The following is a 23,843-nucleotide window of genomic DNA, read 5'->3' as shown; positions in this document are numbered from 1 at the left end:
TATGTTTGGGTTTAGTTCCTCTTGGAGTTCATGTAGCACACAGCCCAGGACACCGTCCGGTCCCATTGATGCTGTGTTTTTAGCTTTAGAGAGGGCGGCTCTCACCTGGGCATCTGAGATGTTAGGGAGGCTACACTCTGCTGGGATAGTTATTTCTCCTTTTGGGGGGGAGGGGGAGGAGAAATTTGCACTGAACCTATCTGCCAGAATGTCGGCAATGTCAGTGGGTTCAGTGTATTTATTGTCATTTTGGACTAACTCTGAGCATATCTGGGAGTTTCCACCCAAGTTTCTAACATTGCTAAAGAAGGCCTTGTGATTGTCTTTTGTGTCTTTTGCGATTTTTCCCTCAAAGTTGGCCTTGGATTATTTTATGAGTGATCGTAGTTTTTTGCTAGTACTGATCAGAGATGCCTTCCCATTTAGGGATTTTGCTCTGTCATGTACTAGCTTCCTCCTTCTGTTGTAAAGTTTGTTTATGGCTGGGGTCCACCAGACTGGGCTCCTGCCTTTGGGGGAATGGGTCTTGGTTTTATTTGGGATTGCATGATCCATGCATTCTTGAAGGTGCCCGTAGAAGGCATTTGCAAAGGATTCAGCAGTGTGGGTTGTGGTTTCCACTGGCCCAGGGACCTTGAAGGATACCACTTCAGTCTTAAGAAGTGTGAAGTTGGCTTTTGAGAAGTTCTTCACTGTGGTCTTTTGTGCAGGGGGTGGGGGCGGGATGTGGATTTCCAGTGAGATTAATTTATGGTCTGATCTTACCAATGAGGGATATACTTCCGGTGTGGAGCATTTTGTCCCCATGTTTGTGATCAGGTCTAGTATATTGTCTCCTCTTGTGGGAATGGTGACTAGTTGTTCCATCGCATTTGAGTTTATGAATTCTAGGAACCTTTGGGCTAGGGTGTTTGGGCTTGAGTAATGTTCCCAGTCTATGTTTGGGTAGTTGAAGTCTCCCAATATGATGGTATTTGGAGAGACATTCATACTCTCCAGTGTCTTCAGAAAGGCTGTGTGAGTTTCCTGAGTTTGAGAGGGTGGTCTGTAGCATGCTACAAATTGTAAGGCAGTTTTGCCTATGGTTAGTTGCACCTGGATGGTCTCCGATGCTTCGTGCGTTGCCATTAACCTGGAGGTGTGGGTATCTTTGATGAATATGGATACTCCCCCTCCTTTTGTGGTTCAGTCCAAGTTTTGGGGCCGGAAAGCATGATATGAGGTAAAACCTGATAGTGCTGGTGTGCTCTCAGGAGCCTTGAACCAGGTTTCAGTCACTGCACAGACATCGATGTTCTCCATACTGAGGAGGGCTTCGAGGGTGTGCATCTTGAGGTTTAGACTTCTGGCATTGAGCAGCATTACCCTTATTTTTTTTCCACTTGTGTTTTCTAGGGAGGTAGGTTTGTCATTTGAGCCTTGCCTAAAAAAGGCACTATGGGGGTGGCAAGAGCCTTGGCCAATATCCGGAAGCCCAGGGCTGATAGGTGCAAGCCATCCCTTGCGAAGCATCGTGGCTTGTCGAGCATGTCATCCCAAGCAGACAGACATTGGATCCCCTTTGAATGACACCAGTAATTAAGCCAATTGTTAAAACTGATCATTTTGTCTTTGTACTGTGGCATCATTCTTGGTGAGGGTAAGATGCTGCTCAGGGTCAGGGTCATACCGGCCTGGGCTACATAATCGGAGAGCTCCTCTATGTCTCTTTTCTGGTCAACAGAAGATAAATAAATGCAACAGTGTATGGCTGTTATTTGTGTACCTGACTGAGAACTGATTTTCTACCTTTTGTAGAAGCAAGTCAGAAGTACAGCTGTTCCCTGGCATTGGGGTCAGAGTGCAGAAATGAGATGGAGATTAGCTAACAGTTGAGCATAGTTTCATATAAGCTTGATGACGGTGCTGCCCCATGTAATGTGCCTTTCTGCAGAGTACCGCAGTTGGATTCTAACTCCTACAATGAATAGCAGCCACTGTCCACACAGTTTACTAGACAAGTTGAATGGAAGCAGATTGCCAGGCCTTTCTTCTGTATCTCTCATACATTTCTAGACAGTTTAGGTTCACCAGTCCACGTACTATATATCTCTGGGGTATGGGAAGACAGCTGAGTACTTAGAAAAGCCATGGGAACATAGGCAATGCATGTAGATTCTGCACAAAACGGCACCCTAATTAAGATCCTAACCAGAAGACCTCTTGTTGTGAGGTGACAGTGCCTGCTGTCACTGTATACTGTGCCACATTATCTCAGGTAAAATGTAGCTGCTTGTAGAGTTACACTATAATAGAAAGTTACACTATAATAGTATTAATGGCCAAGCCTGTGGTGAAAGAAGTCTGAAAGATGTATTACTGTCTCTAAGATATTTTGGATGCTTGACAAAAATGTATCTTTTGGTACAGTACAGCTCTAGAAAACTGTCTTGTGTGTTATCGGGTAGGATCTTTCTTCTAAGCTAAAGCCATACAACATGGTAATTTCTAGCTTCATTAAGACCAACCATATAGTCACTGAGGTTCATAGTTGAAATTTGGGGGGGGGTGCTCAGTTGTATAACATTTTGCAGACAATATTGATAGTTTCAAACTGGATCTGGTGGCAAATGGCATACTTGTTTGTGGGAACATTACTGTAATATGAATAGTGCTTTTCTATATTATTAGCAAGTACATACAGTAATAAAATGGAAAGTAAATTGAGCTTCTTTCTGTGCTAAGTATAGACATATGCCATTTTCCAATTCATTAGCTGCTGCTGCTGGCAGATTATGCAAACATTATGTCTCCTTCAAGTAAATGAGCATAATAGCTATGGCTGGCTGCTTTGGATTTGGCTTACATTACAAGGAGCTGGAGCTGTATTCTGCACACTATTGCACTAAATTCTGCAGTGGTAGTACTATAACAAGTTAGAGAGCTTAAGTTCATTGAATTTAAAAAGATATTTAGATGTCTTTGTACATTATAGTAACTTGGGATTGTTCCACAAAAATAAAATGACAGCCATCCCTGTGGCATAGAGGAATTAAGCCCTGACTACATCATCCAGCAAATCTGTTGATGCTAGACCGGCCAGGTGGGGAGGATGGGAGTGAAAGGCCAGTCCTGGAGAAAGGCAGGGCAGCTTGGGTTGCTGCGTTGGTGGCACCTATTGGTGGGTGATTTGCAGAAGGAACCTGGCAGACCCATGATGCATTGGCATAAGGCCACTCCAGCAAGGCATGTCTGGTATCACAGCACATCAACCTTTGAGAAGCAACAGTTGTGGAGTATCGAAGCTGCCTATGGGGATGGGAGTTAGGGAAGTTTGTGGGATCAGCAGGCTGACCTATTTTCTGCCACCTGACTGTCCTGTTGGAGAGAGAGTGAGTAGGCTGATAAGGCTCTCCACAACGGGAATGATTGAGACATATCCCCCCACACTCTGGGAATATCTTGGTCTTACAAACATGAGGAATGTATAAATCAGTAGGGAGTAAGTAGGGGAACCACTGTGCATATCCCACTGACTACACTAGTTTGGACTTGGTGGAGGGGAGATAAGATTAAATTGCTGAAGCAAATAGAAAATCAGTACCATTTTGTAGAGTTGTATTATATTACTTGTTTTAAAAAATAATTTAAAGGACATCTGACATATTTTTCCAGGCTCCCAGGTGCAACATTGTCTCCTTTGCAGTTGTACAGTGGATGATACAGTTTACTGTTTGCTCTCTGAAGCAGAAACTTTGTGTTGTGTTTTTGATGAAAGAGAAAAATAAAACAAGAGCTTTTGTTTTTCTCATGTCCACATCCTCAAAATGATATCATTTTGGGTATTGGGCAGGATTTTGCATATGGTAGAAAAGCACTCTGGGTGACAACCAGGCTATTTTCTCGCATACAAAGACATCTTAGTGTATGTTTTGATGTGGTACTATTCCAGAAAATTGTCTTGTGGATTATTGGATAGGATAGTATGCACAGTCATAAAATCAGGGTTATTTTCTCAGATGTAAAAATATTTTGTTGTTTCAGTGCTATAATATCTCATGCAGTCAAAGTCAAATGAATGCATTTTATTAGCAATATGTAATTGGCAACATATCTTTACAGGCAGTTCCCCTCCAAACCTCCCACATGGGGATTTTGACCCATCACCCCTGTACTATTCATACACAGAGGTCCCTGACTGAATTGCAAAATACTGGAGGGAAAAAAGTTGTTTAAAACTCCTTTCTTTCAACCAAAATTTGTAGAAACCAGTGGAAGGTGTGTAATAGGAAAGTGGATCTGTGTAGAAATGTGTGTTGATGTTTATTTGGCTGATGCTAGCAGTTGTTGCAGTGAGTTTGGCAGTAAAGAGGACCGAACTGCAATTCAGGAGTGCAGCATTGATAGTCTTTACTATACTATTTAAGATGTGAGAACTGCGGTGGTGGTGCTGCGGTAGCATTGTCACCTCACAGTAAGACGTCCTGTTCGATTCTCAGCTAGAGCGTCTTCTGTGTGGAGACATGCTTGAATGGGCATACCTTCGTTGAAGGTTGTGCGTCGGGGCTGGCAACTCGGCACGTAAAAATCTACTGCAAATCATTAGCGGACCGGAGTTCCGCTGTGGCGACCCCTAAAAGCCGAAAGACACAAACTATACTATTTTAAGATGTCTGTCTTCAAAGTGTTTAAGTGAGGTCTCCATATAACAGAAAAATAAAGATCAATCAACTTTCTCTCCAGCGATGTAGGAAACAGAAAGGATACCCAGATATTGTAATTTACCTAAAAAAATGCAATGCATACTTTTTGAATTTCCACATCTTGTTTTATTCTGTAAAGCAGTTAAATGCTCCCACTGATCAAAAACCATTTTCTCAATCTGCCCCCCCCAAAATAAACTAATTAAATGTATAAAAAAGGGAATATCAAAAATCACCAAATCAATCCCCAAACCTAAATATTTTTCACCATTTATGGATAGACCCACTTTCAACAATTCAGATGAATTTTTTTTTTTAATCAAGAACCTATCCCATCCAGGATGCATGTTTGACCACAAGGACTAAATCAACTGTGAACCATACTTCCTGAAAGAATTATACATGCCAGAAACATTGATGTATCCACTCGCATCATAATGGCATTCTTCGCTAATCAAAAGAGCAAAGGGCACCTTGTTTGACCCATACACCAATTTTAACACCACTTCCAAGCCATCCATTCAATAAGGGAAAAACATGATATAGTATACACACACACTGTATGTTTCCAAACCTTCAAAGGGAAACCGTAATCCTCAATACATCCGACAGATTATGTCTAACACAATCAAATGTTTTCTTGATATTTCATACCACAGCATATCCTAATACTTTGCTAAACTAGCGTTTAATGGTTTCCTTAACTATGAATAAAAGTTCTTTCATATCCCTAGCTTGTACACTATATATGCCAGCACTCAACTATTTTCCCATACTTACTTTGTCATCCTGTTTTAAAGCAAACCCAACTAAATTTTATGATCCTTTCCCAGTACTGTAGGCCTCCTGAATTCTAATTTATTCATGTCATCTTTCCTTCTTTATATCCATTTTACTAATCCATTACAAACACACTCTGGAAACAATGTAGTGTCAAACCAGTCATTCAGGACTTACAGAAAGTATGTCAGTCAAAGAAATACAGTACTATCTGAAAAGTCATAAATCAGTCAGCCCTGCTCTGGTACAGAATGGGCATTACCCTTGCTCAAAACCATATTCACTTCATGTAAATTAAATGGCTTATCTAAAAACTTGGATTCCTTACTAAGATGAACCTTACAAATTTTGGAACTGTAAATACTAGTAGGGCTATATAAATATGCCCGACTGTATGGAATATACCAGCTTTATTAGGAACTCCCACCTTGGCCATCAACTTCCCATACCTCCTGACAGTAGTTGCTTATAAAGGACTAACTTCTACTGGAGGCCCTTTCACACAGTATTGTTTGTATAGAGCATATTTTGTAAACAATTTTATTAATTTCAGACATCAGCTTTTGTAGACTGTATCTAAGTTGTCGGACTGTTGTTTATATGTTTCTGCCGTTCCTTCTTTCACAAACAGTATATCCATCGATACTAACACCAATTTGACCAGGAATAAACCTTTCATATGTAGATGATCAAAGACTAACTGTATCAGTTCCCATTACCTCTAATGAGACATTCTGTTTTAACACCTTTTCCTACTTTCAGAAGAGCTACATCAGTTTTAAATAAGGCCTACACTAAAAACACCCATCTCCTTCCACCTGTATAATAAGACTTTCATATGTAGATGATCAAAGAATAACAGTGTAGGTTCCCATTACCTCTAATAAGGCATTCTGTTCTAATACCTTTCCCTACCTTCAGAAGAGCTACATTTGTTTTATATAAGACCTACACTAGAAATGTCCATCTCCTTCCACCTCTGTTAAAGGACAAGTGTTTTTTTCTGTATTAAATTTACCTGTACTTTAATTATATCTCTTATCCACCTCCAAATTAAGCCCAAAATATTTCAAAGCCGTAGAAAGAACTATCATAGAAATGATCAGTAATGACATAACAAGCTACCAGACACTGGACCCAACCCGGTTTGGTTTCCTCAAGGGCAGGTCATGCCTCTTCATCCTGGTGGACTTCTTTGAGAAGATCTCCAAAGCAATGGATGAGGACAAACTGGTTCACACTGCCTACCTTGACCAGGCCAAGGCATTTGACACTATATGCCACTCTTGCATTGTTGACAAACTCAGAAGGTTGGGTATAAACCCTTATGTCATACAGTGGATAGCCAACTGGCTCACAGACAGGACCCAGGAAGTTATAACTGGGGCATCCACCTCTACAAAGAGGTCAGTCACTAGCAGAGTCCCTCAGTGATTCGTGCTGGGACCTCTCCTTGTTGGCATTTACTCCCCTGGCTGACTAAATTTGCAGATGATTGCAAATTAGGAGAAGTCGTAGAATCCCCCGCTGACACGAATGTTCTCCAAGAAGTGTTGACACAGACAAATATCTTGTCAGAGCTATGGACTAAAACCAAATGCCAAGAAATGCATAATATTTACCAGGTGTGGATGACTTCCCAAAGGATACCATCATACTGACAATGCACCCCAAATAGTTGACCCAGTAGTCAGAGACTTGGGGGGCATGCACAGACAGTAATCTAGCCTGTCACGATCACGTGTCTACAGAAGTGAAGAAATCATTCTAAGTCCAAAGAGGTCATTGTTCCACTGTATTCAGCATTCATCAGACCTGTCATTGAGTCCAGTGCCCCCTTTGGTATATACCTAACTAAGCACATCCAACGACTGGAACGTCCACAGAGGTTCCTTACTGAAAGAAAATAGGACCATAAGTTATGTGTTATGCAGACCGGCTCAAGGCCCTATACCTGTATTTGGTCTCCTACAGGCTGTTGAGGGGAGAGCTATGGTTGGCATGCAAGGGATTGTCATACCCCACCTTGATGGGCCTCCTGCATATCTGCAAAACAAACAGTACCAGAATTACCCATTCTAAAGACTTAAACCTTGCCTGTGATATAAATAAGACATGCCGGAGAGACAGACATGTATCCAAGAGACTACCCAGTCTCTGGAACAGGCTCCCCATCCATGTGAAAAAGAGTTCCTCCCTAACCCAATTCAAGTGTAACTTGGACAATTGGATGGGGAATAGGACATTTCATCCCTGGTCTGGCATCTATGTCTCTAATGGATACAGGCAACCTATAAATGGTTCATCTCTCAGGCCCCTGCTTAGTTTTAACAAGGGTATGACAACTTGTCAAAGATTTGGGGTGCATGGCTAGGTTTAAAAAGGCCCTCATGGTCATTAGCCTTGTACATACCTCTCTGTTTCAACACTTCCTGGAGAACATTTGTATAAGCAGAGGATTCTACAACTTCTCCTGAGTACCGACTTCGTCCCAGCCGAGTGGAGGACAGCCACTGTCATCCCTTTGCACAAAGGTGGAGCATCCACCGATCCAGGAAATTATAGACCCATCAGCCTAACTAGCCTGATCTGCAAGGCCATGGAGTGGATTATCATGGACATCAGTAACAAGGACATCGACAACCTCCAGACACTTGATCCCACACAGTTTGGTTTCGTAAAGGAGAGGTTATTCCTGTTAAATTTGGTCGACTTCTTTAAGACAGTCACCAAGGCCACGGACGAGGGGAAGATGGTGCACACTGCCTACTTTGACCTGGCCAAAGCCTTCGATGCTATTCTCCATTCAGGTATAATAGATAAAATCTCTCAACTAGGCATCAATCCATATGTTACCAGATGAGTAGCAAACTGGCTCACTGATAGAACCCACCTAGTCAAAATAGGGGAAGCCACTTCAAGCAGTAGCCCCCTAGCAAGCGGTGTACCCCAGGGATCAGTCTTGGGGTCTCTGCTGTTTGGGATATACTTTTTTGAGGTGCAGGCCAAAACCAGTGGGATATGGCTGACTAAGCATGCAGATGACTGCAAGCTCGGTCCTGTCATCAATTCCCCTAGTGATGTGGACATCCTCCAAGAGGATCTCACCCAAACAAATGACTAGTGCCAGAAACATAGCCTCAAACTGAATGTCAAAAAATGCATCATCCTCCCCTATGGTGAGAGCGATGTCCCCACAAATTATCACATTGCGTGCTTAGGACCTTATCAATCAGTCGTGAGGGACTTGGGCATCCAGGTTGATAGCAAACTAACTTTTGGCCACCTTATTGCCTCCATTGTACGGAAAGTTTTCTACGTGGCCAACCTCATTAGTAAGCGTATCTCATCCAGGGACAAGGTGGTCATAACATCTCTGTATTCTTCCCTTATAAGGCCCATTATTGAGTACAGTGCCCCTTTCGGCATGTACCTCAGAAAGCACATGCAAGAGCTGGAGAGACCACAGAGGTTCCTCACCGGGAGAATCCAGGGCCTCAAACATCTACTCTCCACAGATAGGTACACTCCCTGTCCCTCTACAGTCTCCTACAGACTCCTCAGAGGTGAACTCTGTCTGGCACATGAAGCAATCTCAAACCCTGCCCTGATGGGACTGCTGCATATCTGCAAGTCAAGCTCCACTCGAGTAACCTGCAAGCATGGCCTCAACCTGGCTGTGACATCAATTGGACTTGTTGGCGGGACAGATTTGTGCCCCAGAGACTCCCCTTTTTGTGGAATAGACTCCCGCTCCACGTCAAGCAGAGTAGCTCATTAACCCTTTTGAATCGCAACCTGGGTGACTGGATGGGGAGCAAAAAATACACCACTAGGATTCCACCTGTGTCCCTGCTTGTATATTGGTATATGGTGCTGACTTGTTGGAACATGGGCTAAATTCCTGGCTAGGTTTGTAGGTACCTCGGGGCCAGTAGCCTAGTAACTTCTTATAATCCTATGAACCTATAAGACACACCTTTACATCAATACTTTCCTGAGCTGTTTTGTAAGACACCATTAAAATCCCCAATGAGCACCACCCAGCAGTCAGACTAGGACTCTTAAGACTTTCATATGTAAATCCAGAATGAAGTGTAATTAGAGATAGAAGCAGCATCCCATCCAAGCAGTTTTGACCGTTAACAAAGCTTGTTTCAGAAGAACAGACTTGTTTGGAGTGTCACTTCCACCAGGCATGTGGAAAAAGTCAGATTTAGTTCCGCAGGAAATTCCAAATCTGCAGTGGTGTATTAAATGGAAAAAAATACTGTTTTGTTCTGACCACTGTATGGTCACAAAGCAGCGTGTTGTTGGAATTGGATGGAATTCTGTATGTCTTAAATTAAGTGCTTTTGCGGGGGGAGGCAAGCTCCCTGCACCATCTAATGGGGGGGGGGGTGTGCTGACACCATGCCGCCTGCTATTAATTCGTAGTCACTGAATACACTGGAAAAATACATCCATGAGGTAATGCAGTGCATCACATACAGAAAAATCTTGGAATTGCACACTAAGGATCTCATATTTAAAGTCACTAGTGTGTCTTGATTAAGCCTGGTGTTCCAGGTTGACACAGTAATTGTAGGGATGGTTCTGGACAAGCTTATGGAATATGGAATGTGAGCAAACATATAGATGACTTGTTTTTAAAATATTTTATTACAGGCATGCTATAGATTTAAAACAAAATGAGCTTGCCTACACTGATCATAAGATGAGATGTAAACTTCTAAAGGTGCTCAAACTACTAAACCTGTTGTAGTTGAGCTTGTTTTTGACATTGGCGTTTTTTAATTCATGGCATGGAGGGGCTACAGTTACAGTCCTGAACTTTTTCAGGTGCTTACACTTAGCTGCTTTGAAGTAACTGCTTTTAAGCAGCATTGTAATGCTGATGGAAGTTTGCTGCTGTAGTATGAGAAAGCTGAAGAGCTCAGTGTAGTGGATCTATTGGATAGTGTAAGCAGTACCATATACCAGCAATCTGATCCAGAAGGAAATCATGGAATGGCCCTGGATTTATTGCCATGAAGAGCTTTTTGTAGAGTGGATGGCTCTGTATGTTCTACATTTACAAATTACTTGCTTGCAAAGGAATGCTATTTGGCTAGAGTGGTACACAGTAAGAAACTGAAGTCTCTGGCTTGCAGTTTTGCAGTTGATCACCTGAAATTGATACACACATTAAGGAGCTAACAAAAGTGTTGGCTACAAAATGATTCAAAGACTACAGTGTATCCATTGTGTTTTTGTGCTTGTGTATGAATTTATATATTAACTCTTGTAGATGTCTATTTTGAGTGACTGGAGATTGTTTGCATGAACTGTCCTAATTTAAGAAAAAAAGTTAAAATACCGTGTCCAGTGTTCGTGAGGAAAGTTTTCTGTCAGAACAGATTCAGTGGGGCTGGCTCGCAGTTTACTTTCCAAGAGTTTTGAAACTTTTAAGAAGACAAATGGCATAAAAGATTTCACATCAGCTCCCCATAATCCAGTCACAGACATGCTAGTAAGACGTTATTCAAAAGTAAACAAGTAGTTCCAGAACAAATTATTTTTGCTAGTGTATTGAAAGTCAGTGCACACAGCCAAACTATTTTCCAACTGTGCAGTTTATGAACAGACTTAAGGCTGAGGTTAGACTTACTGTAACCCAGTGTTTGGAGAACAGTAGGAAGCATTTTCTGCTCATGAATTACAAACCACACACAAGCTTTCTCCATGACAGATGTCATGACCTGTGATTTCTAGAACTGTATGGAGAAAAACAAGCCATGTAGCTGCTAGGCTGCCAGCTCATCAGGTTGTAGTTGTAGAAGGGGGCACTGCATGTCACTGTGCCCAGCAACTGTATAAGCACATCATGTGTTTTTTGGGAAATCAAACCACCTTTGCATATAGAAACAGCAGTTTAGTATTGTGTATTTTAGAGATGATAATAGGGAGTATTTTTTTAAGGTGTGTGTGTGTGTGTGTGTGTGTGTGTGTGTGTGTGTGTGTGTGTGTGTGTGTGTGTGTGAAAGATGCGGCATGTAACAGTGTGTCCTTGATTGTATGCCCATCATATCTTTATTTGTGAGTGTGTATTGACAAATAGCTAGGAGGTTCACAGCAAGAATATAAAGAATACAGTGTTCTGTGCCTAGGTCCAACTAGACTGGGCTTTAGAAACACACTGGCTTCATACATACTGGTTAAATACTGTAAGTGGAGCACACTAAATGCATTTATATCAATAGGGATTTCTGGTGGTAGGGTGCAACAGTAAGTGTACCTGTTTTCATCTGTTGTGTTTGCAAACATACAGAGCAAGGGCTACACAAATGTGATCTCCATTTCTTGAGTAGGGGGCATGCAAGTCAAACTTTCATCTACATGTGGTTCGTTACCAATTCAAGTGTGTAGACATCATTTATATCACACAAGCACGATCACTTTCAACTTTTTCAGTGCCATATTGATCTTTCCTTCTAGAAAACCACACTACAGTTGTTATTAGAGCAGTCTTGCTGCATTTTTGCAGCACCATCAGTGGGAGCAACTTAAAGCAATAATTAAGTTGTATTTTATATGTATACACATGTCTGGCAACAAATTATGACCAGCAATATTTGTACATCTTTTTAATTTAATTATCCTTTTATTGATTGGGTTAGTCTTGGTAAGCTAGTGGCCGCTTTCTCAGGGAGACGCAAGGTGGTATTTATACTACTGGGGGAAATTTTCTAAGGCATCAGTGAATTTCCACTACTCTTTTCGATCGGTGCCATGGAATCTTTTACATCACCCGTCTTACCACCAGTCCATGTAATTGGAACCTCTGTTTTGATGTGTTAATTGAAGGACTAGAACCCACAGCCATCTGCACTAAAGATGACTGCACTATATTTTTTCATGCTACCCTCTTGAAGAGCTGAAAAGGGGTGAGAGTAATGTAAAGGAGCTTCTATAGCTTGGTGACCTAAATTGAATCCCCCCACCCCCACCCAGGTGGCCTTACCTGGGACAGCAAAGGCAAATTGAGCGGATGAAAATCAAGACTGGGTCACAGTCTCAACTTTATGGAAGAATTTTTTTTCCATGTCTGCACAGCTACTGTAAACACTTTTAACGTGCTTCTCACACTAACTTGATTTTTGAGTTTGCAACAGAGTACACAAGTGGGGTATGTCACATTCTTAAAATTCCCCAAACCAGATCTGGTAGCTTGATTGTGCCCCATGCCCCATACTGTTTGGTTGGATATCCATTGCTTGGGGCATTTGATGTTTGAACCATTGTCGCTGTTGAGATATATATATATATATATATATATATATATATATATATATATATATATATATATATATATATATATATATATATATATACACACACATATATATATATATATATATATATATATATATATAATTTTTTTGTGTGTGTATTGTTAAACGGCACCATTCTGGAATTCTATTCCAGAATTTTTAGCATGCATGCATATTGCTGCTCTGTTTACATATCAGAGTTTGTGATTTTTAGCTTATGTCATACTGCATTATTTGTTTGGCCTTGCTGTTAAGGGTTTATTTTTATAGTGCACCAATGTTCCTTATGCAGTGGACTTTGTGAATGCAAGCATCGTGGATCAGCTAATCCTTAAGCCCACTAGGGGTGCTAATATTCTTGACCTGGTCCTCACAAACATGGAAGGACTTTGTATCCCACCTAGTGGAATGTTCTATCTGGTCAGGTTGAAACGCAAAGCTATTTCCTTCTAAATGGAAAAAAATAAAAAGATTGGGACCCCAGCTTACCCTGAAACTTTTAGGAATTATTCTGAGGCAAACTTCCTACTATAAGTGACAGACACCCTTGTGAAATTTCAATCCCGTGAAATCCCGAGAAAATTGCTGCCTATGCAGAATTGTTCATGGAAACATTGTATAGTCATGTTAATTAATTGAGCATACCATACAGACAGCTGTACCTCCCCAGAATAAGTATGGGACAAATTATAAAAACAAGGCACCCTAGTTGAACCCCAGTATCAGTAGGTTGAATAATGAGAAAAGTATTAGAAATTAGGGGGTGCAGTTCAGTAAGGTGAACACTCCCACATTAATCTAAACAAGAAACTTGGAGAGGGGCTTATAGTGTACCAAAGACAAATTTGAGATAAAAATAGCCTAGAAGGCCAAGGACATTCACTGAAGACAAATTTAGTACCAATTTTACCCACTTCTTCCCCTCCCCTCCCCCCAGCACCCGTCAGGAAATACCTTCAACCATAACATCCCCCACTTATCACAAGGGAACAAGTCCACAATCCCCTCTCCAAGGCCAAAGACGCTGCATCGATGGGCCTCAATAATATCCCAGGATGCCTCCTTAATAACCTGAAATGCAACCTATCAGAACCACTAGAAAATGTATTTAACCGTACCCTGCAGACAGACTTCATGCCAAGTGAATGGAAGACTTTATCCATAATACCTCTGCACAAATTTGGGCCATCTACAGACCCTGATAGCTACAGAACTAAAAAGTCTGACTACTGAACGCAAAGCCATGTAAAGAATTATGGAAATAAATTCAACAAAGGACACCTTCAGACACTGGATCCAACTCAGTTTGGTTTTGTCAATGGCAGGTCATGCTTACTTATCCTGGAAAATTTCTTTGAGATGTTCACCAAAGCAGTGACAAGGCACTGCAGACAAACTCACAAAATTTAGTATAAACGCCTATATCATGTGCTGGATAGCCCCCTGCTTCACAGATAGGACCCAGAAAGTTGGGATAGGGGAATTTACATCCACAAAGAGGCTGTTCACTAGCGGAGCCCCTCAAGGCTTTTTGGCATCTACCCTGAAGTTAGGACCAACATCTTGGGACTCTGGATGACCAAAGTTGCAGACTGCTGCAAATTAAGCGTAGTCATAGAATCCCCAAAAAGACAACTCCTGTAGTAATGGTCCCAGAGTCATGGGATAAAACTCGATGTGAATAAATGCTTAATGGTATACTTTAAGAAGACTGCTACCCCTAGAAGCAACTGCATTGGTATTACACATTGTCTGATTCCACTCTGATGGATCTTTTGCACATCTGCAAAACAAATAGGATCAGCATTGCCCAATCTAGGGACCTAAATCTTTTATGTAATATAAGTAAGCCTTGTTGGAGGGACAGTTGTGTGCCTCTGAGATTGTCCTTTCTCTGGAACAGGCTTTGCATCCATGTGATGCAAATTTCTTCCCTAACCCAATTCAAGCGTACCTTGGGCCAGTGGATGGAGAATCTGAAATCTATTCCTGGTCTTGCATCTATCTCTGTAGTAGGCAGAGGAGGCCTGCAGATGCTTGACCACCCATGCCTAAGCCTACACATACCCTGTAGAATAACCATAGGTTAACAAAAGTTGTCAGATGGATTTGAGAAGTATGGCTGACCTTAAAAAGGCCCCCTGGGATTGTTAGCATTGCAATCATGGATGGACTGCTTTTTTTATTTTTTTTTTCTGTCTTAAGCCAGAGAGGATATAAATTCACCATGCTTTTAAATTTGCATAGATGTGGCTGTCTGTATTCCTATCAACCAGCCTTGGCAGAGTAAGGATTTTTTCTAAAATGTTTTGCAGTATTATTCCTCTGTAAATAATGGTTGTGATTAGACAAATGTTAAGTTCTGCATCAGCCTCCTTACTTTACACATCTATTTTTGTAGCCATTAATGGATCAGTCTGACATCTGAGGTATTTAAATTAAAGCACTACTTATCCATGTAGTGTAGTAACTCATTTCACTGTTTGCTCAATTAAATAAACTGATTTTGCCTGGTCGCTGATCATAACTAACATGTCTTGTGGGCAAGACATGGATGTTAAGCAGAACTCTCAACTGTACGTATTTTCAGGCTTGATTTGCCTTATTCACATGTGTTTTCTTTTTTTTGTTTGTTTTATACCCCCCCCCCTGTAGTACAAACTGCATGGCTGAAAGGGGACCCACAGCTTGCATAACCCTTATATCTGAAGCAAAATATAATGTAATTGAGGTAGATTTTCTTTCGAATTCCATTCAAGTTCACATTTTGTACTGTTTTTGATAATATGGATATACGTTGACATTTTTGTCACTGTCAGTTTTAATACCTGTGTTACTGAGTGGTATGTAAGTCTTACTGAAGTGAGGAGAGTTATGTTCTATTTGTTATTTATATTTTATGTTTATTAGGTGCTCACATTTTTGATCTAGATATACCTTTTGAAGAGCCTTTTTATCTATTTTTCACAGACTGCAGGTTGAGAAGTATGATAAGAAATTTATCCAAAGAACAGAACAAAGGTGGTTCACCCCCCCCCCCCCCATATGAATGTCAGGCACATCAGATTGGATCACATGTTTGTTTTTTTGCTGTTTGTTACCATTCTTACTGCTGCTGTTTGTTTTTTAATATACAGTTTTGCTTGCTGATGATGATTCAAAAGTTTTACTGAGTCACCTTTACTTACACATTTTATAGAAAAAATGCAGCCGGGTGTACTTAACTGTTGAGGAAAAAAATGGCAAGTTTTTCAGTGACAATCCACCAAACTATAAACTGTACAGTTGAGACAACTGTAGAGGAATTTATTTACCACACAGCAGTGTTCCAGCATGTAAACAGACTAGACTGTTTTATCTTTTTATCTCATTGCTTCTGCGTGCTATGTATCTTGTGCCAGATTTATTATAAAGTGCATACACCGAACACAAAATCAGTAGGCAAATGTTTTGGGTTATGTTTTTTTTTTTTTCACCAGTTGGTCCACAGAAAGTGCAGGGACTATTTAATTCCTTTTAAAGCTAAAACATTATCAGGTAATGTGGAATGTGCAACAGTGTTTCTGCAGTAACTCTGACGTGCTGCAAGTATGTCCTGGAATTCCATGCCATTTTACAGCTTATGATCACCCGTGTTTAAGGCTTCAAGTTGGGGAAAACTTCTTGAAACTTTTACAAACAGAATTTCTGAACATTTAATTAAGGTGGTTTGCAGGCTGCTTTCGCCTGTAAACTATTGCATCCCCTGAAAATGGTCTGATTTTTAAAAAAGTTTGGTCTTTTAATCACATATTTAATCTGCTAGATGTCAACCATGTGTGATGCTTGTATGTAGTGGGGTAGGGTTGGTATTTACTATTGATTCTGTGGGGTGCTCTTAATTTGGGTGCTTCTCTTTTTGTATAAATATATTCTGGATATGACACTGCTTCTTACAACAATGCCACATGAATGAAACCATTCTCTGACAAGGATAAGTGAACCACTTTCTTGTGTAATCCCAGATCTGGTGCCACATTTTCTGCTTTAGCAAGCCTTGTCATCACCCATATATTTTGTTTGAGGAAAACCGTGTTAGAATAAATTAGCATGTTTATGATGATTTGTTTAGTAATTCTGTATGAAGAGCATTACCATGTGTTTTTGTGGCATTACTTCATATGGCCATGTGGTACATCATCTAAATATGAGAAACCCAATTGAAAAATATATTTACTTGCAGCAGTTTCCTCACATAATTAATATTTAATCGTTCTAAGCTTGGGCTGTTTTTATATTGCATGAGGTGGATTCTGGGACCAGTAGGTATAGAAAGCATCTTTCCAGGACTTAGCATCTAACATAGGCTATCCTGTACAGTGCAGGAAACTGACCGCCATACAGTATGACAAAACAGTCTTATAGCTGATTTAATATAATATTTGGATAACCTGGGTGGCCAGTATAGTAGCAGAATTCAGAAATTGGCACAACATTTGGATGGGGTGGGGGTGTGATCCTTTGCAAACATATAGGCAGGAAGGTTGGGATAGGTAGGATACTGAAGTCTACACAAAGCAGTGAAAATTGCTTCATGTTTCTGACAAATGCTTTGGTTGTCCAGCTGCTGGCAGACAGGCATCCAATATGAATCACTAGAGGAAGATGTAGGCAAGCCTTATTGACAGGAGAGTGGGGTGGAAGTACGTATCATTGGCTGAAAGGGAGCAGGTAACACGCACGAGTCGCTGTACGAGCGCCAGGTGGAGTGGGTATGCATCACTGACAGCATTAGGGAGGCAGGTGGAGTGAGCCAGGCGGAGTGGGTATGTATCACTGAGAACAGGAGGGAGGCATGTGGAGAGAGCCAAAGAGGAGTGGGCATGTATCACTGACAGCAGGAGGTAGGCAAGAAGTGAGTGCAGAAGGCAGGAGGCAAGGGGGGGGGCTGCAAGTGCCTATTGATGGCAGGAGGAGAGAGGCAGGCAGTGGGTACAAAATGCCACATTGCATGCAGATCAGTGGGTGGCAGGTGAAATTGCTAAGAGTGGGAAGCAGCAGTGGGTGGAGATGAGTGTCAGGTAGAGCCGAAGCGGGCAGTGGGTGCAGAATGCTGGCAGGAGGGGCAGAGGCAGACAGTGGGTGTAGAATGCTGGCAGGAGGGGCAGAGGCAGACAGTGGGTGTAGAATGCTGGCAGGAGGGGCAGAGGCAGGCAGGAGAATGGTAGTGCTTAAAAAGAAATGGCCCTGATCCACAGCAAATGGCATCTCTCCTACTTGGCCCTTTCCTCATGAGAATAAGGAGTCTCTAGGTGTGTCTTGCAGATGGGAACAAATAAGCCAGTAGAGGAAGTGGAAGAGAAGCTTTATAATCATTGGGGCTGAGGAGAAATGATTGATAGGGGTGCACTGGTTTGACAAGAGGACCTCTGACCTGTTAACAAAACAGTACTCACTATTATGTGAAAAAGTATAACGTGCACAATCTTGTGTTTTATTTCAGTAATCATACAGCATAACCCAGATGGCCATTGTTGTAGGAAACTTTTTAGATCGTGATAAGAACATTTTGACATGCCCTTTTTACTTTAGCTTGTTAATATTAATGTGACATTTTACAGTGAAAAATGCGCTTTCTGTTTAAGGCCTGGTCTGACAAGTGTAACCACTGCTGTTTTTTTTTTGAGGCCCGAACTTATTAAGAGTTATTCATCCATAAGGTGTAATATCTTTATATGAGCATTATGTTCAGATAATGTCAGTGTACAGATACCTAGGTATAGACATTAAAAAAGGCAGTTCTTTACTCTTGTCTCTTGTTTCTGTGCACAGCGCTGGATCATATTATAGCTAATGCTTCCTGATAGCTCTCCCACTGTTTGTCCTGTCTGGTCTGAGTTATCCTGTGGCTTCTTGGCATCTGCTGTAGTAACTCCCTGTGTAGTTAGATGCCTGCCCTGCCCTCTCCTGTGACAGAAAGGCAACTCCCTCTCTCGGTAATCTGCTTATTGGCTGTTTTAGGAGGCAGTGCCCTATAAATATGCTACCCAGCAGCTATACTGAAATGCTGAAATAAGAGGAGGTGTGCAAGGGATGTAAGTATGCCTTTGCCATAAATATGTAAATTATATGGGGGGTGACCAATGTGCAGATGTACACGTACAAACTTTAGGTCAGAGTTGCACGGTGGGTTTAAATCAAGTAGTATTGGAGTGATTTATTTGTGCCTTTTATGTATTGATTTTCTTTTTTCCCACAATAAAAAGGTATTTATTTTACAGTGCAGTTATAAAGTTGTAGAAATAACCCAATGTATTTATATTTGAGCCAGGATCTTGTTTAATCTAAGTGAAGCATTTTTTTTCCCGGTCTCCTCTCTGTCTCCTTTTCTCTTTGTCTCTCCCTCTCCTCATCCCCTCTCTCTCTCTCTCTCTCTCTCTCTCTCTCTCTCTGTGTCTCTCTCTGTCTCTCTCTCTCTCTCTCTCTTGTAAGGGCATTCTACTGGCTGCCTTTGGGAAGAAAAGCTGAGTCAGTGAATGCAGATGTGTGTTAGATCATAGTTTTCTACATTTTCAGAGTTTCAGTATCATCATTTCTGTGGGTAATTAATATTTACTGATTTGAAACTGATTTTAGTCTACGAAATGGTCTGTTTTCCTCAATGCCACATCATTTTTCAGATTTTTGTGTGTTAAATTGTTATGTTTGAGTTAGCAGATTGCTAAGTGACAATCTCTGTCCCCCTCGCTAATCATGTTTAAAATTCTTTTAAAATCACATCCATTCATTCTTAGTAGCTGTGTATACTGTAAAACCAGTTCCATGACTGTTTGACCGTAGTGCACAAATGTAATTTGATTTCTAAGACTACTTTATGAAGTAGGTAGCCGTGGATAGTTACATGACTACCAGTTTCTGTGCATGAATTCTTTACAAGAGAAGTCCCTGTACTGTGATTAGATGAAAGGAATACCAAAATCCAGTCAACGCAGGCGAAAGAAAAGGATACTGCATTTAATAAACTAACAAGAATAGGCTAAACTGCCAACCCCACGCCCAGGTTTAGGTATAGATGGTCATGGCTTTGTGCTAAAATTTCATAGGCAAAAGCTGCCTGCTGGAGAAAATTAATCCAGTTAAAAGCAAATGGCTGCTTTAAAAATACCTGGTTTGGTTGTATTGTTTAACACCTTTAAATACACTGTTTCACTTTAACTTTACTTTAAGCAACTGTTGAAGCAATTGAAGTTGCAGATATTCTGACTTTTTCTTCAGTTTTAGTATTTCACTTGCTCAAGCACATGATGACATGAGTAGTGCTTTTATTTTTAATCCTGCTCAAGCTTTGAGCTGAGTTTGTGTACTGAACATTTTAAGTAAAATGGTCTCTAAACCAAAGATGTTCTGATCGCAGCTATTGGAGCATATTTAATATAAAATGTGATTTCAGCTTTAAATGACTTGTATAATGAAGTGTGCCTCTTGTTTTTAATGGTACCATTAAAAAAATCCCTTTTTAAAATTGGGGAATCTTGTTTATGTGGCAGTACAGTCACTTGTGTTGACCTTTTATTTGTTAGGAGGAATGTAATTGTGTTACACTCAAGTTGTGTGAGAAAAGGTCAAATTATTGTATATAAAGGACCAGAACCAGTTATTTTGAAATTAGTTACCAAGTGAATTCCATATGTTGATTGTGTAGGAAAATTGATAATACTGGACTGCGTACCTTCCATAAAAAAATGATGTCTAGACAGAGATAATGGTCTTAGGCAAGCTTTATTCATTTGTAATATATTTTGTAATTGGAGCAGATTTGCATGTTCACTTCAAAGTTATGAATGATAATATTACATAACAGTTCCTAGTAAAACCCAGCATTTGCTCTAGCCAGTCTTAAACTTGCTATATCCATCTGCCATATTTATGTATGTCAGTGCGCAGTTATGTGCTAGTTCTTACCCAATTATTTTTCTTGTACCTTTGTATTTTTTTCTTGTTGTTGTATTTACCTTGTATAACCTACCTGTTACTTATTTACTTTGTGTAACTTTATTTGTATTTATAAGTTCTAAAAATACTGTAATACTTTGTTAGTCTGTTGTGTTTTCATATATATGGAGCTTTTCTCCCCGGATCTCCACTGAAAATGGGCTTTCAGCCCAGTCAGACATTTACCTGGTAACAAATGTAAATAAATAAATATTAAATAAATCTGTTTGTTAATATGCAGAAAATGAGATGTACTACCATTGTAACGCTGTTTTGCATTTTAAAGTGGTTATAGAAGCTTGTACTAGTAATGCGGTTGTTGGTCTTGGCTGATAGAACAGAGCACTTGTCATATTAAAAACTAAAGGTGTGGATAGCATACATTTCCTGCCTCTTGGCACAAGAAATCTGGCCAAAAAAATAACGAGGAGGACAAAGGCCCAAAATCAGACACAGACTTTAATTATTGCTTCAGTAAAATTAAAGTTGCTAGAATAGTAGGATTTGTCTTAGCAAGTATTTTTCAAAGGATATGAAGTCTGAAACTCAAATGTCTGAAAACCACATATTTTTTGAGGAACACAGGAAAAATATAGGGCACAAATCTGGATAGTTTTGAGGTGTGATGGATAGTCTAAAGATAATATTGCCTACTTTACCATGACCTGTAGCTGAATTTTCCCTCATGCTTTGGGAATTGAAGCTAAACTTTTTTTTTTTTTTTTTTGCTGTCATTACATTTCAAAGGGCGTGTTTGTGTAAATGCTTACATGAAAATTTTGTATGAAAAATTATATTTTTGACCATGTTTACTCTGGTTTGTGAAGTGGGAGCAGGCTAATGTGTTTGTGGGAGATTGATTGTGAGTGGTTTATTTACGTCAGAACCACATGTTTTGCATTTTACTGACTCATCCAGGCCCTACTATCTGCTTTCAAGGCATCTTTCTGGTGTTATCAATGGAGCAATCTCCTGTGTCCACGATTTTACCTTTCCCCTGTCCGAGTAAAGAAGAAAGTTGTTAGGAAATCTTTAGGTGTCAGGTTGGCTCCTGTTACCTCTCAGCAACTGGTGGGTGACTCTATTGTGGCTGCTTCTTTTTTCCTGTGTCCTCTTGTTGTAGCATATGCAACCCCCAAAGACTAAAGGATAGCCATGTCCTCTGCTGCTGTAGGGATGCTGTTGTCCGTTAAGGGAGAACCACTCTTGTCAGTCTCAGGGGAAGGGGCAGGTGAGGGTTCTTCACTTAGTTGGGATAGGGAACCTACTTCTGGGACTAGTATGCCCACTAAGTCGGTTAGTGGTGGGATTGGCATAATAGTTAAGGTCATTATCTCACTCACAAGGTACAAGGTTTGGTTCTGACCTATTAAGGGAAACTGACTAGGCTTAAAATGAGCTGCAAAGGCATCTAGCCTAGTACTTGTGAACCTGAGAATCTGTCCTTTTCCAGTAAGTTTCCTAGGAAAGGACAATATAGTGAGAACCTTTCCAGTTTCCTGTTACTATTTCTATGGAAAGGGAAGATTTATTGGGATTTGCCAAAGAGCTTCTTGGTCATTTTCCTTGCCTTCTATTTTATTAGGCCAGAAAAGGCAAGAGTTCCCTGTTTGGTATGGGATCTTCAGTCAGAAAAGCAGACATTATAGGGGGAGGGTTGTACCTTAAGTCCTTCACAGTCTGAATATTCTGTTATTCTCACAGCTTTTAGCTTACCCGATAGTCAGACTCCTGCTCCTAGGAAGTCAGACTGGTTATATAGGGTACTTCAGACTCACAAGTATTGGTTGTCAAATCCTAAAGCAAAACCCCATTTTGATTTCCTGAGCCAAAACTGCTTCTGCCAGACAGTTTACTGCTGTTTACCCCATTCCCTCTGACAAGGATGGGAAAATGATGGATAAGTTAGGGAAGAAAATGTTTTCTTCTAGCATTTCTCTTCAGGGTTTTAAACTGTCAAGGTCCTATATGTTTGAAAATGTGCAGAAGCGGATAGTTAACCTTTCTGAGGTAAAACATGGTATGAATACATCCAGTACATCTGCATCTCATGTTACTAAGCACGGTTTAAGTTGCGCTTATGCTGCTCCTAATTCTTCTGGGTCAGTATTGAGAAGACTGGCTTAGCTTTAGTCTCATAATCTCCCTGAATATGTCTAATCTGAAATTTTGAACTCTCCCTGGATAAGGCGGTTTTGTTTGTCCCTTGTGCAGCCGAAGTGTTGCAGAAGCTGTGATGAAAGGAGAAATTTTAATACAAGGAGTGACTCAGATTTCTTTCAAAGGAAATACAAATTTCCCCTCCTCCTTTCCTCCCTTATAAGCCATTTAAGCAGCAATGTGCTGGCAAAGAGTATTTTAAAAAGGAATGTCAAGGAGGCTCTAAAAGAAAGGACAAGCTTAAAAAATTAAGAACAGTACTCTTAAATCAGTGGATTTTTTGGCCTGCTTGAGTCCCCCCCCCCCTTCCCACCCTGGTAACCTCTACAACTCTGAGTTTTAATCTTCCTTTGTGTCACTTGATTGTTCCAGAAAAATGGGTTCTGAATGTAATTCATCAGGGTTACACTTGGTAATGGAAATCCCTCCATCTTTCACAGGGGTTTCATCTTGGCCCAGTGAAAAGTTTGCAGCTTTTCCTTTACTTGCACTAGATACTGCCCCAGGGAGTTATGGAACTTGTCATCCATTTTCAGGGCTAGTTGATTCAGCAGGTGAGTTGTTACACACTCCTTAGTGGATTTTGACTTCCATGGCCACCGTTCTGCTGTCTATATCAACCAATACCTTTTCTGGGTCTGAGTGTCAGCACTCACTTCCTCACTTGAGAGGCTTTTATTCAATGATTTTTCTAGTACTGAAATGGGTAGGCTTATGGGAGGCTGTACAGGGTTTTTCCTTTCTAAATCTTTTTGTCAAAATTCCGATGTTCAAAATGTTATCCCTTCATTTCCTTCATCCTCTCACCCCAATCCCCCCCCCCCCACACACACACACACACACCTTTATGGTGGAAGGCACCCTTACGCTTTCTAAGTTTTGTAAGCTGGCGTGTCACAGGGGATAGATAGTACCTATATTGAGTAGGCAACTACAT

At 40.7% G+C, this 23,843-nt stretch overlaps 1 protein-coding gene across 3 annotated transcripts in view; it reads left to right on the top strand.

Annotated features, from left to right (window-relative positions):
• LOC122794405 (L-threonine 3-dehydrogenase, mitochondrial-like) overlaps window positions 1-23,843 on the top strand; it is a 121,685-nt gene that overhangs the window by 4,904 nt on the left and 92,938 nt on the right. Inside the window, exon 1 of one of the 3 annotated variants that reach the window (XM_044062772.1) lies at window positions 18,795-18,849. The exons of the other annotated variants lie outside the window; for them this stretch is intronic. The gene's annotated coding sequence lies outside the window, so the exon portion shown is untranslated. Of the gene's footprint in view, window positions 1-18,794; window positions 18,850-23,843 lie in introns of those variants that run through there. 3 annotated transcript variants of the gene reach the window in all.

The sequence above is a fragment of the Protopterus annectens genome, chromosome 2.part1, assembly GCF_019279795.1.
Source record: "Protopterus annectens isolate FY-2018-M chromosome 2.part1, PAN1.0, whole genome shotgun sequence".
In the NCBI taxonomy this organism is placed as follows: domain Eukaryota; kingdom Metazoa; phylum Chordata; order Ceratodontiformes; family Protopteridae; genus Protopterus; species Protopterus annectens.
This window is presented reverse-complemented; position numbering and strand designations above follow the sequence as displayed.